Genomic DNA, 19,199 nt, shown 5'->3' on the forward strand with positions numbered 1-19,199 from the left:
TAATGGAATTTGAATTCGATAAAAAAATCTGGAATTAAGAATCTACTGATGACCATGAAACCATTGTCAATTGTCGGAAAAACTCATCTGGTTCACTAAAGTCCTTTAGGGAAGGAAATCTGCTGTCCTTACCTGGTCTGGCTTACATGTGACTCCTGAGCCACAGCAATGTGGTTGGCTCTCAACTGCCCTCCAAGGGCAACTAGGGATGGGCAATAAATGGTGGCCCAGCCAGCGACGTCCATGTCCCATGAATGAATTTTTTAAAAATCATGGATCAATCCACTGGAAGTCCAGAGTTGGCAATGCCCTCTGAGGATATCTGAAGGAGGAAAATAAAGTGGGGATTATTTTGGTGAAAGGGTGAATTAGACACACCAAATTGAAAGTCAGGTTTTAGCTCACTATTTTGGCCTGGATATTTGATGACCATAATTCAAACTTGCATGGAAGCAATAATCAGACACCTGTAGGTTTAGCATTCAATTGCTAATGAGGCACAGTGGATGGAATTTACTGGCTGTTTAAGCTGACTGGATTTTCTGGTTCCGCCAACAACCATCCCGGCTGTTGGTTTCCCGGTGGTGTGAGGTGGATTCAGTGGGAAATCCCATTGATAACAACGGGACTAGAAGATCCTGCCACCGGCCAGTGGTGGGCCACCTCCTGCTGCTGAGAACCACACCATGGGGAGGCCAGAGAATCCCATCCAATGTTTGGTTGTACATTTGGGCTTCACTCAGCCACTTCCACTGAAGGTGTGGAGTGTGCTGGCTGACACGCAATGTCTCTTTCAGAGTGGTTCAGGGCCCAAGTGTGCAGATTCTAGGAATTGGCACTGGAGGTGGAAAAGGTGAAGTAAAGTAGAGATGTCCTGTACCACGTGCAGAATAAGGATCCACCTCCCATTCCCGTCCCTCTCCTGTAGCAGTTGATGTTATTCTACTTGGTCTCATCTCCTCATTCCTCCTGCAGACCTTGGGTGGCTCTAAAGAAGGTACCAAAGATCATGCACTCACTTTATTCTTTTTTATTAATAAACCAAAGATAAATAAAACAGAAATGACAGGAGGTGACAGCCCCTGGTGGGGCACTGTAGCTAAAACAAAACGTCAAAAGGAAACTTAACTAATTAAACCAATGCACTTCCTTAACAGGGGGCGATTCTCCCAGCCCACTGTGCTGCTCTAACAGCACAATGGGCCGGGAGACATCAGAGGCTGCTGGGAGGGAGGGGTGTTGGGAGTGCCAGGGGGAAGGTTGGTGGCCAAGGAGATTGGGACTGGCAGGGGGTGAGACATCTGGGCTTGGCTTGCCCGGAGAGGTCCAGGAGGCCAGCATTGGATGGGCAGTGATGGGAAGAACTAGGAGCAGGAGTAGGCCATCTGGCCCCTCAAGCCTGCTCTGCCATTCGGTAAAATCATGGCTGATCTTTTCGTGGACTCAGCTCCACTTACCCTTCTGCTCACCATAACCCTTAATTCCTTTCAAAAATCAATCTACCCTTGCCTTAAAAACATTCAATGAGGTAGCTTCAACTGCTTCACTGGGGAGGGAATTCCACAGATTCATAACCCTCTGTGTGGAGAAGTTCCTCCTCAACTGAGTCCTAAATCTGCTCCCCCTTATTTTGAGGCTATGCCCCCTAGTTCTAGTTTCACCCGCCAGTGAAAACAACATCCTTGCTTCTATTTTACCTATTCCTTTCATAATTCTATGTGTTTCTATAATGTCCCCCCATTCGTCTAAATTCCTGAGTATAGCCCCAGTCTACTCAGTTTCTCCTCATAAGCCAACCCTCTCAACTCCAGAATCAACCTAGTGAATCTCCTCTGCACCCCCTCCAGTCTCATGTAAGGAGACCAAAACTGTACACAGTATTCCAGGTGTGGCCTCACCAGCACCTTATACAGCTGCAACATAACCTCCCTGTTTTTAAACTCCATCCCTCTGGCAATGAAGGACAAAATTCCAATTGCCTTCTTAATTAACAGTGCAACTGCAAACCAACTGTTTACGATTCTTGCACAAGGACACCCAGGTCCTTCTGCACAGCAGCATGTTGTGATTTTTTTACCATTTAAATAATCGTCCATTTTGTTGTTATTCCTACCAAAATGGATAACTTCACATTTACCAACTGTGGTGGACTTCAGTTGTGCCTTTGTCCTGCCTGGACCACCGTTGTGTGTTTGTTATGCCTGGATACATCCCCTGCCGGCTCGGCTCCTCCCCTTGTCACCTAGTATAAAGGTGGCTGTCTCCTCCCCCTTGTTCAGTTCGGGTCGGTTACCTGTTGGGATGTGCTCCTGATTCTGTTATGAATAAAAGCCTACAGTTGTATTGGCACACAAGTAGTCTTTTGCCTAATTGATAGTGCATCACCAACATTGTACTCCATCCCACTGAGGCATTCAGGAGGCTGGCGGTACAGGGCCACTGCGCATATGCGGATCTCCGCTCTAACGGCGCATGCGCAGTGGCTCGCTCAGTGGTATGCTGCCGGCCTCTCCAGCGGGAATAGGCCCTGCCCCCTGATTTTCAGAGTGAGTCACGCTAGGGCATTCAGAAGTGCTCAGCGTGTGGGAGATTCATTCTGAAAGTCCTGCTAAAACAATCGGTGGGAGATACCTTAGTTTTCACGCAAATTCGGCACTTAGAATTTTTGGGGAGAATCGCCCCCATAAAGTCTCAAATTAGAACTGAGATGAGGACAATTTTCTTTACTCAAAGGCTTGTGAGACTTTGAAGTTCTCTACCTAGATGGTTGTGGATGTTCAGTAGATTTTTACACCCCAAGGAAATTATGGGACAAAGAGATGGTGTGGGGAGGTGCGGTTGAGGCAAAGGGTAATCCATAATCCCAATGAGTAGCAGAACAGACTCGAAGGGCTAAATGACCTACTCCTGCTCCTATTTCTTACATTCTTGTTACAGTAGAGAAGCGCCATTTACCTTTATTAGCCGAAGTCATCAAGGAATTTCTGAAATAAATGTTGATTCAGTTTTGGTGAAGACTTGACAAGTCTTTTGATGTCCGTCAAAAGACCTTTTCAAACCTCCAGTGACAAGTGATCGGTAAAAGGTGATGTACCTTGAAGTAGCACTCAAAATCCTCTGCAATGTCTAGTTTGCTCCTAAATAGTTTGGTTTAGGAGATGTCAAGTGCTAGCCATCACTGTTCTTAGTGAGTATATACAAGCAATTTAAGTGGTACTGCTTATATTATCACTTGCTGGTTTAGAGTTGTTGTGATTTATTTGCAGCCTTGGAAGGTTGGTTGTGGATAACTCGCAATGCATACTAGCAGTTTGTTACTGTGCTACGTTGTTTGTTCTACTATATTTAAAATGGTGTGTTTATTGTTAATACTGTTATATCGGTCGTTATCTTTATAATTTATAATTTACTATTGTGAGATGGCATTTTGAAAGTGTAAAATGTATTTTTGTATTTGTAAATTGTTTGATAAATAGAAGAGTGGTGATGATTTATGTTAAATGCCATCTAACTTAAGACACCACCCAGACCACCTCATAGAGTTATAGAGGTTTACATCATGGAAACAGGCCTTTCGGCCCAACTTGTCCATGCCACCCCTTTTTTTAACCACTAAGCTAGTCCCAATTGTCCGTGTTTGGCCCATATCCCTCGATAGCCATTTTACCCATGTAACTGTCTAAACGCTTTTTAAAAGACAAAATTATACCCGCCTCTACTATTATCTCTGCAGCTTGTTCCCTGTCACCTTGGAGACTTATTCCTATCTAAAATATCTGGAGGAAATGCGGTCTATTTGCCCACAGTTTTCTTGTCTATTCACATAATACAACTTTAATATTAAAAAATCAAGGAAACTGGGTAGTAACCTTTTGGAAAATAGTGCTTGTTCCTTCCAGAGCTTTGGTTTTATTCCTTTAAGAAAGTGATGGGAGTTATCTAAAAAAAAATCTGTAAATGTTCCAAAACTCATTTCAGTCTTGGATGGCCCATTTTAGCTTTGACTGTTTGAGCGTCTGTTCATATATTTGATCAGAAAGTTGTGAGCTGCCTTTGTGTTTGCGAAGCTATCACCAATTTGAGTAATGAGCCAAAGGAAAGAATGTGCCATTCATAGCTTGAAGTTAGTCAGCTCAATCAGTTTGCAGTGTTAGGGTAAGGATTTAATTCCACTGGCCAACTTATTAAACTTTATTGAAATATGAGAAACCCTGATATACTTTAATTTGTAGGCCCGTTGTAACCGTCTATCTTGTTTGGTTGTTGTTTGGTTCCCATTTCATCAGAATACAAAGAGTACTAACATAAAGAAAAGAACAAAGAAAAATTACAGCGCAGGAACAGGCCCTTCGGCCCTCCACGCCTGCACCAACCATGCTGCCTAACTGAACTAAAACCCCCTACCCTTCCGGGGACCATTTCCCTCTATTCCCATTCTATTCATGTATTTGTCCAGACGCCTCATAAAACTCACTATCGTGTCCGCTTCCACTACCTCCCCCGACAGCAAGTTCCAGGCACCCCACCACCCTCTGTGTAAAAAAAAAACTTGTGCCTCGTACATCTCCTTTAAACCTTGTCCCTCGCACCTTAAACCTATGCCCCTAGTAATTGACTCTTCCACCCGGGCAAAAAGCTTCTGACTATCCACTCTGTCCATGCCCCCCTTAATCTTGTAGACTTCTTTCAGGACACCCCTCAACCTCCGTCGTTCGTTTTAGTCACAGGAGTCGGGCTTTCAGCCATTGCATAGTTAATAGCACTCTCACCTCTGGGGCACAAGGTTCCGGCCCCACTCAAGAGTTTGAGAACAAAACAAAATCAAGGCTAGCACTCCAGCGTAATACTGAGGGAGTGCCGCACAGTCAGAGGTGCTGTCTTCCAGATCACATTGAACCGAAGCCCCATCTGCTTGTTCGGGTGGATGTAAAACGTCCCATGGCAATATTTCAAAGGGAAGGGGGGACGTATCCCCAGCGTCTTGGTCAATGTTCATTCTTCAATCACTGTCACAAATAAACAGATGAACTGGCCATTATCACATTGCTGTTTGTGGGAGTTTGTTAAGCACGCTTTGGCTGTGGTGTTTAAAACAATGGCGACACTTCAAAAACCAACTTAAATTGTAGTAAAGTTCTTTGGACATCCAGTGGTCTATATAAAGCACTATATAAATGCAAGTCGTTGTTTCGACACCTCGATCCTGCTATGATGTTCAATTAAATCATGTACATTGGTAAAACTCCAATTACCCGCCTAGCTCCTCATCAGATGATATGCTTATCGAACATAACTCTCGCAGTCTTGACAGCTCCAGATATCCCAGCATCCAACTGGGGAGAGAATTCAAGATGTCCACCACCTTTTGGGTGAAGGATTGTTTCCTGATTTCCCTCCTAAAGGACCCATCTTTGAAATGTGAATGTTGTCCGTTCCCCATCATCCCCCCACTACTCCATGACCTCACCTTGCAAAAGGAGATGGGAAAATCAAGAGAAACTGTCCAATCTTGTTATCACTTTAAACATAATCAGACTAACCCTCAACCTTTCATTTTAAATTGTAGACAGCAAGGATATCCACTCAAGACAGGTGAGATCCTTTAACAAGTACGCAGCTTAGGCTTTGATGACGTTATTGATGCCCGATTGATATTTTTATGGGTAGGATAACAGGGTGGCTATCCTGCCAGTGCTGGGCCCCAGGTCCAACAGTGGCATCTTGCATTTTTATATGTAATAAAACATTCAAAGGAACTTCAAAACAAAAGTTGACACCAGGCCCACGAAAGGAGATCCTAGGAAAGGGAGATCTTAATGAAAATCTTAAAGGGAGAGAGAGAAGTAGAGAAGATTTAGATAGGGGATTCCAGAACAACAGGGTCTTGGTAGCTAAAGGACAGCCACCAATAGTGGAGGGAACTAAATCAAAGCTGTTCAAGAGACGAGAATTTGATGAGTGCTGATGTCGCAAAGGTTTGTGGGACTGGAGAAGATTATAGAAACAGGGAGGGGGTTGCTGGGGGGAGGCCATGGAGAGGTTTGTAAACAAGATTGGGAATGTTAAAACTGAGGTGTTCCTGGACCGGGAGCCAATGTTGGACAGTGAGGACAGGACTGATGGATGAAAGGGACTCGATTCAAGTGATCCAGAGTCTGAAATTAAATAAAACAAACACTGTGGTTTTCTTTTGGACCAGGGAGAGCCGGAGAGTTCCTCCCATCTTCACGAGGGAGCCTTGGATTTCCCCTGTCCTCCCCTTTCTTCCATGGTGCCCTCCAATCTACTAGCCTTGTGTTGGGGACCATTTTCTTGAATTCCAGCAGTAACCTTCAAGCTGCCGGATTTTTATTGGGCAGCCAATTCAGTCAGGGTTGGACACGCAGTGTAAAAATGAGGCCCAGTTATTAAAATTGGCCGAATCTCCCTGTGACCATTCCCTGACAGCCTGACCACTCACCCGGCTGCATTTCACCCCATGAGTGAAAATCAAACTCCATTTGTTGTATTCTGAAAATAGTTTAAGTCTGTTACAGAGTAACAAAGTTTGAATCAGAATTTGTGACTGATGAAGGAAGGGAATTGAGGCCTGATTTTCCCTCCGCCACCCCAATAGGAGGGCCACATTCAGGATTTTAAAATCCGGTTGGTTTTTACCTCAACTTTCATGCCAAATCCCATTTTAACTCTGAACTGACAGCTTTTTCTCTTGGGGAAAGTATGAAACAGCACGGTAGCACAGTGGTTAGCACTGCTGCCTCACAGCTCCAGGGACCTGGATTCGATTCTGGCCTTGGGTGATTGTCTGTGCGGAGTCTGCATGTTCTCCTTGTGTCTGCTTGGGTTTCCTCCCACACTCCAAAGATGTGCAGGTTAGGTGGGTTGGCCACGCTAAATGGCCCCTTAATATCCCAAGATGTGTTGATTAGATGAATTAACCATGGTAAATGGGTGAGCTTACGGGGATAGAGAGGAGCAGGGGGCCAGGGTGAGATACTCTGTCAGAGAGTTAGTTCAGACTCGATAGGCTGAATGGCCTCTTTGGCACCGTAGGGATTCTATGAATCTAGGATACTCAGATAAAAAGGAAGGGCCCTAATTAAAATAAAAAACATGGATGAGGTCATCTTCATCAAAACACCATTTTAACTGAAAATTAATGAAATCCCACCCAGTGTCTGAACCCCAACAGAAAAGCTGCATTATGTGGAACCTACTGGAGATGTGTTTTTAAAAAAAGGGGATTTCAGCATCAGCTCTCTAGCAATGTGACCCCTCCTGGAAATCACACACTCAATGCAGATAGGCTGACTGAATTGTCCCATGACTGGATAGCCCTTTAACCCCACTGGAATAAGGCCACTGTGTCCTTACAAATGGCCTGTCTCCTGTCCAAAATGGCCTCTGTACAGAGAATCATAGAATGCCTCCAGTGCAGAAGGAGGCCATTCGGTTCATTGAGTTTGCACCGACAACAATCCCATTCAGGATCCTGCTCCTGTAACCCCACGTATTTACCCTACTAATCACCTTGACACTAAGGCGCAATTTAAGCATGTCCAATCAACCTAACCCACATATCTTTGGACTGTGGGAGGAAACTGGAGCACCCGGAGGAAACACATGGGGAGAATGTGCAAACTCCACACAGACAGTGACCCAAGGCCAGAATCGAATCCAGGTCCCTGGAGATGTGAGGCAGCAGTGCTAACGACAGTACTACCGGTACACAGGACTTGACTTCCGAGTTAAATCTGAGGATTTAATTTGAAATCAAATTATGAATTTACAAATGCTTTACCTCTTTAGTGCAACAGCAAATAAGCAGCAGAGGAACGCAAGTTTTAAACTAAGCATGGCTCATCCGTGGTATGATTACACCAGCGAGATAAAATTCCTCTTTTAATGAGAAACAGGAGAAGGTCTGTTTTGTTCTCTAATTAATGGCCCGGTAGCAAAATGACCCATCTTAGGAACTGTACATTTCAAAGTCATGCATTCCAGCAATTTGTCATGGTTAAAAAAAAAAAGCCCATTTGTCATGAAGAGCGTTTCACCCCTAAGGGCCTTGAAGTTAGATAACTTTCACTTATTCCTCGAGTAAAGAATCGAGTGAAATATTCTGCTGGCCTGCTGGCAGCAACTATGAGCGTGGTAACAAAAATTCCTTTCGCTGATGAGGAGAGAGTGAGACATCAAATGGATAAAAAATAAAAACAGAAAACACTGGAAATAGTCAGCAGGTTTGGATTTGATTTGTTTTGATTCACTATTGTCACATGTATTAGCATAAAGTGAAAAGTATTGCTTTTTGCGCGCTATACAGAAAAAGCCATAGAGAAGGAAAGGAGAGAGTGCAGAATGTAGTGTTACAGTCATAGCTAGAGTGTAGAGAAAGATCAACTCAATACAAGGTAGGTAAGAGATTGAATTAGTTTTCAGCTTATTTATTAGTGTCACAAGTAGGCTTACATTAACACTGCAATGAAGTTACTGTGAAAATCCTCTAGTCGCCACACTCTAGTGCCTGTTCAGTACACTGAGGGAGAATTTTGCATGGCCAGTGCACCTAACCAGCAGGCCTTTACTCCTGTTCCTATGTTCTACAATCAATTAGGGGTATAAAGCTATCCATGTCAGTGAAAAGGTCTTAAAAGCACAAAATCTGTGCTATGAGGTGACTGCAAAATTATTGGACATTAGTACGAGATGTCTAGTCTTTGAGTCTGGCTTTAAATGTGACTTTTAACACATTCCCAATGGGCCTAACCTGAACATCGATTCATCTTTATTTTTCAGATCTGTCAATCTGGCATTTATATCACCAGAAACAACAAATTTGGATCACTGGACTTGAATATAAACTCTACAGTTCATCTCTAGCTGCACAGACCCAAACAAACTAGTGGAGGAAATCCCATTAGGTTCTAAGAAGGTAAGTAGAAAAAGTTTAAATTCGGCTATAGGACATAGTTTAAACCACTCTGCAAGAAGCACGTTGCAGGGTAAAGAATTCCTGAGTATGTGAGATGTGAAGAATATAGAAAGGAAAAGTCAGCAGAAAATTAAACTTGAGAGAAGAAGACAAGGGACTTAGTCTGAGGAGCAGACTAAGTGTGAACTTTTCTTCCACTGAACGTATCTCGATAAATCAAATGCTGGAAACATTTCTACGGCTATTACAATCAGAAAAGAAAACTTGTTAATATTTTACTTTAAGTCAAATTAAGCACATATTAAGCATCATGAAAGTCCTTGCAAAGTAATTCAATATATTTGACACATATATATATATTAGAACACAGAAAGAGGTCACTTGGCCCATCTGTATTGGTGCTAGCTCCTCAAATGGACTCTTCACTTCACTTCAACCCCATTTCACCTGTACTTTTATAGTCTTTTTCAAATACTTAGCCCCAATTCAATTTCAAAACACTGTCTCAATGGCCAGTTGTGGTCAAATATTCTAATCACCTTTTTGTATGAAAATTAGTCCTCTAATTTTGACCAATGAAAAGGCAATTTTGAAATCTTGTTCTCATAACTATAGCTGGTCATTTTATATATCACTGGGTAAATGTACTATTCTTGATATCTGCATTATGGCTCGGGCATTGCATACTGAACACGTTTTAAGTCACCAAGACTCCTGAGACAGCATCTTCCAAACCTACGACCTTAACCATCTAGAAGGAATTGCATTATAGATGATAAACAGTGAATCAAAAGACAATAAATTAATTGAGTTGCTGTGATGATGTTGAAAACAATCAAAATTTATCGTGTTACACTCAGTGCCAGGTATCCAGAATTCTTTGCAATGGGTAATGTAGCTTTCTTACTTTTAAAGCGGATTTTTATTTTCGCTTCTCTCTGTTAGGCGGGTGGCGCCAGACTGTGGATGAGGTAGTGAAAGGGTAGCATAGGTTTTAAAGTTTATTTATTAGTGTCACAAGTAGGCTTACATTAACACTCCAATGAAGTTACTCTGAAAATCCCCTACTCGCTACACTCTGGCGCCTGTTCGGGTACACTGAGGGAGAATCTAGTATGGCCAATGCACCGAACCAGCACGTCTTTCCCTAGCGCTGTGAGGCAGCAGTGCTTACCACTGTACCACCGTGCCACCCCTGGGTTGTTTACAAAGGACTGAAAAGGATTTGGCTGCATACTGTATTGTTGTAATTGACAAATAAAGAAAGGATGTGCATTTCCATAGTGACTGACGTCGTCACATTTCCAATAATGAAATAGTTTTGAAGTATGGTCACTGATGTAATGTAGCAAATCTTATTTTTTTCACGACAACGGATACTTCAGCAATAAGGATGAAGACCTTATGGGGGCAAATTGGTCCTTGTCAGGTCCAGTTTCAAGTGAAAACAGGGGCAAGAGGGATCAATTTCACAGGATTATTTCTCATGTTTAAAGAAGGCTTGAAATGTCAGCACCAAATGGCTTTGGACAATGTGCAGGCATCATGAACATCTGCATTAAGTAGGCGTAAGGTATTGATGAAGGCTAACTAGCTATTTATGCACAGTATTGCTGACAGAATTTGTGTAGCATTGACATGCTGGGCCTGCTCCACTCAGGATTTACATCAGCCTAGCATGAGACCGACAACATTTATTCTAATCATCTTGTGGAGCAGCAAGACTGGTCCATCGCACACACTGAAGGGCAATTTTCTGTGGCCACTCCACCTAACCTGCATGTCTTCAGACTGTGGGAAAAAACCGGAGCATATTACACATAACACAAGGAAGAAATATTACCCTGATGTTGCTGTTTTGATCTGTAATCCATCCCAGAACGCTGAATGAACAGCGAAAGATCAACCACAACAGAACACCCTCTAGTGGCAGCATGCCACACACAGGGGGTGGAATTTAATGCCCCTCTCCCCCCACTGTGGCATGTTTGTTGGCAGGGGAGATTTTTTTGGATAGGAGGGTGGCAGCGGGGACCATGCGACCTTTGTGCCACTTCCTTAGTTAAGTCCATGGAAGGAAGGCCCCAGTCATCCTTCTGCCCCACAGTTGATTGTGGACCTTAAGAGAGCAACGTAGGGGCCATATTCACCTATTGGTGGGGGATGGGGGAGAGGTGGAGGTGATTGGTACTTTAAGTGGTGGGTCTTCCTGAAAAGAGGAAACATAGGGCTTGATGCGCTATCAATTAGGCAAAAGACTACTTGTGTGCCCATACAACTGTAGGCTTTTATTCATAACAGAATCAGGAGCACATCCCAACAGGTAACCGACCCGAACTGAACAAGGGGGAGGAGACAGCCAGCAGGGGATGTGTCCAGGCATAACAAACACACAACGGTGGTCCAAGCAGGACAAAGGCACAACTGAAGTCCACCACATTCACCCCTCCTTTAAAAAAACAACACTGGGTGAAGCGGAAACAGTATCACAAGTCCAGGCGATCTTGTGGCTTGATTCGCCATCGTGATCGTCGTAGTGCAGGTTGCAGAGTCGTCCGAGCAGAGAGCGGTGTCAGCCCAGGCTCCAGGCACTGAGCGTCGAGAGGAGGCGCCAGGTGGTGTGAGGCGGACCCATCCGTCGTCCCGTCCAGTAGTTGGGTACTGCATGGCGACGGCCCCGGCAACTCAAGTGAGCTGTACATAGGGGTGAGAGGAATGAGCTGTGGCCCTGGTGGTGTATGGAGAACAGTGGGAACTGGGGCTGAGGGGTGGAGGGCCGTAGTGGGCTCTGGGCGCACAATATGGGAGACTGGGACTGAAGGGGGGAGGAGCGTAGCGGTCTCTGGGCGCACAACACAAGGGACAGAGGGGCGGAGGGACGTGGTGGCCTCAGGGGCACCTGCGGGTGCCAAGCCGCGGACAGAGACCGTGTCCTCCTGCCCATCAGGGTACGCTACATAAGCGTATTGAGGATTAGCGTGGGAATTCGAAGCCACGGAGATAGTCTGGCTCCAGGGCCGCACGGGAAGGGCATATCGACGCACTGTGCGAGGGTGTATAAAACTTTCTGTGCTCCCGCAGTCGAACAGGCAGTTTTCTGCATGGTCATTTACCTTGATCTCCATTATTGACTTGGAGAGTTGGTGAGGCTGCGACTGGTCCAGGCAAATCGATGCCACCGTCAAATCCAGTACAAATCCATCTTCGTCCGTGTCTGATGGCGCCACGGATAAAGTTTCCCGCTTGGCGTGCCTTGATGACGGCATCAAAGATGGCGATTCCCGCGCATCCGCTGACTGCATCAAAGATGGCGACTCCCGTGCATCCGGCAACTGCATCAAAGATGGCGATTTGCGCGCAGCCGCTGACTGCATTAAAGATGGCTGCGCCCACGGAACACACATGGCGCCACGAGGCTTCGCGATCGGCTTCGCCCGGCAGACTTTGACGAAGTGGCCTAGCTTACCGCATCCAGAGCAGATCGCATCCTTTGCCAGGCAGTGACGCCGAGGATGCTTGGATAGGCCGCAAAAGTAGCATTTGGGCCCCGCTGGAACAGCCGTCGCGGTGGAACCGTCGCCGGAACGGGATGCCGGGTAGGCCCCGAGATTGCGGGAGGCCGCTTCTAGCGATTCAGCCATCGTGGCCGTTTTCTGGAGATCCAGGCCATCCTGTTCAAGCAGACGCTGCCGGATGTAAGTAGACTCAACACCCGCGATGTAGGTCCTCCGTGTTCTGAGCTGCTGAAACAGCCTTACAGTCACAAGCTCGAGCTAGGACCTGCAGGGCGCGCAGAAATTGGGTGCACGATTCTCCTGGCTGCTGCTTGCGAGTAGCCAGGAGATGTCTGGCGTAGACCATGTTAGGGCTCTTTTGAAACTGCCCTTTTAAGAGTTCTATAGCGTCCGCGTATGTAGTAGCGTCCCGGAAGATACCGTAGACGGCATCGCTTACCCGGGCGCGGAGCACATGGAGCTTATCGCCGTCGGAGTCGACGACCGCAGCGGCGTCGATGAATGCTTCAAAGCAGTCCAGCCAATGGTCAAATTTATCAGAGACTCCGACCTCTTGAGGGTCTAATGCTAACTTGTCAGGTTTTAAAAGCTGCTCCATTTCGGTCAAATGTTATGAATAAAATTGATGCGCTATCAATTAGGCAAAAGACTACTTGTGTGCCAATACAACTGTAGGCTTTTATTCATAACAGAATCAGGAGCACATCCCAACAGGTAACCGACCCGAACTGAACAAGGGGGAGGAGACAGCCAGCAGGGGATGTGTCCAGGCATAACAAACACACAACGGTGGTCCAAGCAGGATAAAGGCACAACTGAAGTCCACCACAGGGCTCTCGCCACCTCTCTAGTTGACAGGCAAGACTTATCACCTTCATAAAATTCTGCCCTGACACACAAGCAGACAGACACACGCGCACACAAACAAGGGCTAGACTTTTCATTGTAACATTACCAATTGTGAGAGAGAAAGTTGAAACATTCTGTAGCAATCCAGACTGAAGGCTTTGCGTCAAGGTACTGTCAATGTATAATCGCACAGCTTATAAAATAGAGGATTAAAATACTGACTTATGGCCCATAGTCAAGTACAGGACTTCATGTAGGTCACTGGGAGATAGAGGGTGTGAACAGGAAGAGGTTTCTTTCACAAGTAGCAAGGAAAATCAAAAGGAGAGTCAAAATGAGCTGAGGGAGACATTTCAAATCCTAAGACATAATGCCATCTCTCTCTATAATTCATATTACCTTCATGAATCTGATCTTATTTTGGTGATACTTTGAAGCAAAGCTTTTAGTCTGGATTGCGACAGAATGTTTCACCTTTCTATTCTCAATTGGTAATATTACAATGTACTATCAGGAAGGTCTAGCCTTGTTCGTGTGTGGTGGCAGCAACAGAAAATGGGCAGGAAATGGATGGATTTAATCTACAGATGGCAGCAATTGCTAATGGCTTTTAGAATTCTTCTGAAGGCAGAGAGAAGTTGTGAAATAGAATCAGAGTCCCTACATTGCAGAAGGAGGCCATTCGGCCAATTGAGTCTGCACTGACCATAATCCCACCCAGGCCCAATTCCTGAAACCCCACATATTTACTCTGCTAATCCCCCTGACACTAGGGTCAATTTAGCATGGCCAATCATCCCGCACATCTTTGGAGTGTGGAAGGAAACCGGAGCACCCGAAGGAAACCCACACAGACACGGGGAGAATTGTGCAAACGCCACACAGACAGTGACCGGAGGCCGGAATTGAAACCGGGTTCCTGGCGCTGTGAGGCAACAGTGCTAACCACTGTGCCACCGCGTTGAGGAAAATCTCAGAGTTCAGCAGTACATTTGCCATGGGAACAGCTATTAGAACATTATCATTGCTGTAAATATTATCGCAATCTCAATGTGATCATATTTTTTCATAATTTTGCAAATAGTCACAATAGCTGGTTTTATCACCTTTGTAACTGAAGAGGTAATATTTTCACACTTGTTTGTCAGTCTGTTTGCCCATAAACAATATTTCTCAGGAACTGATAGATTTCAACAAGATTTGGTACACAGATAGGGTACGGCCCAAGGAATAGCTGATTAGATTTTGATGAAGATGTAGATCCAGGTGTTGGATTTATTTAAACGGGACATCAACATTGGGAGATAGGGCAAATAATCTCTTTTTCAGAATGTTGTGGGTTATTTTATTTAGAATATTCTTGACTGCCTTAGAAAGTGATGGATTGTCTCAGCTGCTGTTGTGGAGTTTGTTACAGCTGTCAAAATGTAAGCAGAGTTTTCAGCGCTGGTTGTTGAATGTGGATTAGCCTGAAGCCTCATCAGTGAGATGAGAGCTGTTCGGAAAAAGTTTTCTTTTTTCGAATTTGTAATGACAGAGCAAGGAAGTCTTATGATGTCATACAGGCGTCCCAACCACTGGACTAGAAATTCCACTTTAGGACTTGATGGCCATGGAAGGTGTATTCATAATGTGGCCTGTTAATCCTTCCAGTACATCTTATGACAGGTGGTAAGACTGAGTGTTTTCTGGTCAGCCATACTACAGAAGACATTGGCAAACTACTGCAGTACTTTGCCAAGTATAATCATGGACCAATGCAATAGAAGACCATAATTGCCAATGCACTATTAGGAAATAATACCTGAAGGAAGAAAAGTTATAGATCATCAATCAGGCAGGGAAAAGCTTCAAGGAAATGCTACAACATTAAAATAATGTTAAGTTGATACAACATGGCTGAAGCTTGTGCTCGACTCAGTGCTCTCTTCACTTGTTTTATATTTTTCTCGTGTATTTGGGTGCAACATAGAAAATACAAAAAGAAACAGCAAAATAAGAGGAAAATAGGATAAACAAGAAATGTCTGGCCGTGATTTGGGAATGATGCAGGCATCTTAAATCTGGACTTTGAGACACAAGACAGAGCAAAATCAGTGCCCCAACTACATATATTCCATTGCAAAATTTAACTCCTTTTTCCCAATGGCAGAATTACTTTTTGTTGCATTTCCAATTCTTCAAGGTTTTTTTTAACAATGAAAAATACAAGAAGCTGGTGTGCACACATCATGCTCTGTCACAAACCCAAATATAAAAGCACCTTGTCATGTAAACATCTTGAATTAAACACTAAAATTAGACGAGGATGAGAGGTTGGTCCGCACACACATTTAGGTGCATCCAGCAGAGGCAACAAAACTGATATCAAAGCGGACGAGAACGAATTGGTCCTCTTGCATCAGCAAGATGTGACCACTCCACCTGCCAAAACTTTGCTCCCTCCCGCCGTGAGAAACAGACTGCAGGGAGAGCAGAGAACCCCTCACCCCTTATGTCCTCTTTTATCATTTACTTTCCTACCTATTTTTGTGTGACTTGCAAATAGTCATTGGATGATGTATGTAATAGTTAGCTATAAATGATTAATTGGTCAGGTCACGATGCACAGAGTGCACCTTGCCAATAGGGAGTTTGCCTTTTGTTTAACTACATGCTTCAAGTCGAAACAAAGATTACTGAGACCTTGGAGGACAAGCTGAGCCCACAGATTTTTCTGAAGCACCTTTTTAATTTTGATTCAACAGTGGCAGTCTGTAGAGCAGAAACAATCCTAAAGAGTGCACGGGGATTAAATTTCAGTCTGTTAATGAGTCCTGAATTCTCTAACTATGAGGGCTTGGTGTTTGTGGGAGCCTGAGAGTTATTTTAGAAAACATGTGTGACTGATGCTTGATCTAAGAGTTTGATGATTAAGGTCCAACTCATTTTAAAAGGTTGAAAATCAAGGCTTGTCCTTTTACAATGTGAATGAGGTCATTCAACTCTAGATTGTTCTCCATAGAGACTAAACATTGACAAGGAAGGAGTTAGGAGTCAATCTTCCAGTTCATTGGCACTCAGAGCAAACCTTCATTATACACAATGACAAATGCATTATTGTACTCCTCATCATTTCCTTCTAAGGAGGTGGTTGCATTAGGAACTCTGAAAATCAGTGGTCTTTTTGAGTATTATGTTTTGTAAGTGCATCAGACTTCATTACCATTTCTGCTCAAACCTGGTATTTTCAGCAGGGTCAATGGGCAGGATTGAATCAAGGCCACAGGGTTTGGCCTTCCAGTTGTGGAGCCAGACGGAGCCTCTTATTGCTTCAGTAGGGGAAAGCCCGGGGTGAGGTGCCACTGTAGAGTCTTCCCGATATTAAGAACCTCAGGGTGGGAAATCCCAGCCCCCAAGAACTTCCGGGCATTGGAGGACCATTGTCCTCCATTCTACTCAAAGCTATTATATAAGATAGGAGCCAAATTAGGCCATTCGGCCCATCAGGTCTGCTCCGCCACTCAGTCATGGCTGCTAAATTTCTCAACCCCATTCTCCCACCTTTTCCCCGTAATCTTTGATCCCCTTACCAAGCAAGAACCTATCTATCTCTGTCTTAAATATACTCAATGACCTGGCCTCCACAGCCTTCTGTGGCAATGATTCACCACACTCTGGCTGAAGAAACTCCTCCTCATCTTGGTTCTAAAGGGTTTATTTTGAGACTATGCCCTCGGATCCAGGCCTCTGGGAGTAATGGCAGTTGCCGGCAATAGAGCCACCAGAGGCCCAGGATCAATGAGGGACCTAAGGCCAAAGGTGAGTGAGGGGTGGGTGAGGGATGAGGGGGGATCAGGTGGGAGTGAGGGAGTTGGAGGCAAGGGCAAAGAATGGCTTCAGCACTCTAACCCCCCTGATGCTTAATCAGAATGATGGGATGAGTTCCTTAAGGAAGCATTAATTACCCACTTAAATTAGTGTCCAGGCAGGGAAGACATCTTTGAACTTTCGTGGCCTAGACTTAATCGTGCGGAGGTGGGAAGGTGATGATGGGTCCCTGCCTGGCAACCTCCTACCCAACTATGTGCCCCCCACCTCCAAACTCACCACCAGAAAGTGGGCTGTGGGGGGTGCATTAAATTTCATCCAATCGTTCTGAATAGCTCGGTTCAAATCTTTGCAGTTTGGACCAAAAAAAAAGATGTCTGTCAAATATTTTGCAGAAGGGTTTACAGTTCTTACTCCTACAATTGTCAAAAATGCATAACTCAATGTTACTGCTAGCATAGGGAGTGCTCCTTGAGTGAAAGCAAACTGAAAGCTTATTTGGTAACTAGGATATCTAGTTGGTTTTCCTCAAGATAAAAATCATTTTATATTAACAGCAATATCATTTATTTTTATATTAACATCATTCAAAACCAATCCAGGTGTGAACCTTGGACACATGGGTCGAGATCGGACTGTTTTAATTGCTGGACCCAAGTGTTGTAGAAATGACATTAGAATATCCTGTGAACTATAGGTAGATGGACTATGATCCATATGTGCCTCTTAATCAAAGAATGATCGACAGAGACAAGTCTAAATTGCATTACCTGTCAAAATGGCCACCATTGCTCTTAAATGTTATGCCACAGGATCCTTCCGGGCACTCACTGAGAGTCTTTCCAGCAAGAAGGGCATATGGAAATTCTTTATAAAAGCAATTTACTGCGGATGTTGGAATCTGAAACCAAAAGAGAAAATGTTGAAAAATCTCAGCAGGTCTGGCAGCATCTGTAAGGAGAGAAAAGAGCTGACATTTGAATCCAGATGACCCTTTGTCAAAGCTAAAAGGCATGTCTAAGTAGGCAATTTTTTACCCCATTTGATTTTGATTTGATTTATTATTGTCACATGTATTAGTATACAGTGAAAAGTATTGTTTCTATATAGACAAAGCATACCGTTCATAGAGAAGGAAATGAGAGAGTGCAGAATGTAGTGTTACAGTCATAGCTAGGGTGTAGAGAAAGATCAACTTAATGCGAGGGAGGTCTATTCAAAAGTCTGATGGCAGCAGGGAAGAAGCTGTTCTTGAGTCGGTTGGTACGTGACCTCAAACTTTTGTATCTTTTCCTGACGGAAGAAGGTGGAGGAGAGAATGTCTGGAGTGCGTGGGGTCCTTAATTACGCTGGCTGCTTTGCCAAAGCAGCGGGAAGTGTAGATAGAGTCACTTGCTAACTATGTGAACATCAATATAATCAGCAGCCCCAGGGCTACCTGATACTTATAGCTTACCACAGGCCTTCATGCATATAGCTTGTTCAAGCACCCACTTTCAATCTACTTTCATATCTAAGTAGGAAATGTTTTGTTCCATAAATATATAAATAAAATTCAACTCAAAAGGGAAAATAGTGCATCCTCATCACATGATTCCTGATTCTTTTGTACAAAATCAATTTAGAGAGACCCATTTACTGTGTAAATCTCAAAAGCAATGATTACCTGTATTACCAACGTTAATGGCTTCTGGAGCTTCTATTCTTACATATTCACTGAGAAATTTCTCATGCTCACGTTCAAGATTTATGTATTAAAACATTTTGCCTTTTTGATGACCTTTCACCCGGAGGCAGTGCTGTCAGGAAAATTTGTAATTTCTTTAAAATGACCGTGGAATCTTTAATTAACCTCAAGAATGTTAAGTCATGGTTTCAATGGTGAAGAGATAAATTGTAATTTTCCTGCATAATGAAATCTACTGGTTCATGTGAAATACTAGTGACCCTTGACCTAGAAGCAGCACTAACAGAATCATACTGTGCAAAAGAGGCCCTTCGGCCCATCGAGTCTGCGCCGACACATTAGAAACACCTGAACTCCCACCTAACCCCATCTGCCAGCACTTGGCCCATAGCCCTGAATGTTA

The 19,199-nt window shown here is 44.1% G+C and overlaps 1 protein-coding gene across 2 annotated transcripts in view; it reads left to right on the plus strand.

Annotated features, from left to right (window-relative positions):
- col8a1a (collagen, type VIII, alpha 1a) overlaps positions 1 to 19,199 on the plus strand; it is a 168,221-nt gene that overhangs the window by 63,417 nt on the left and 85,605 nt on the right. For both annotated transcript variants that reach the window (XM_078232886.1, XM_078232887.1), the window contains exon 2: positions 8,800 to 8,935. The gene's annotated coding sequence lies outside the window, so the exon portion shown is untranslated. The remainder of the gene's footprint in view (positions 1 to 8,799; positions 8,936 to 19,199) is intronic.

The sequence above is a fragment of the Mustelus asterias genome, chromosome 17 (assembly GCF_964213995.1).
Source record: "Mustelus asterias chromosome 17, sMusAst1.hap1.1, whole genome shotgun sequence".
NCBI classification, from domain to species: Eukaryota; Metazoa; Chordata; class Chondrichthyes; order Carcharhiniformes; family Triakidae; genus Mustelus; species Mustelus asterias.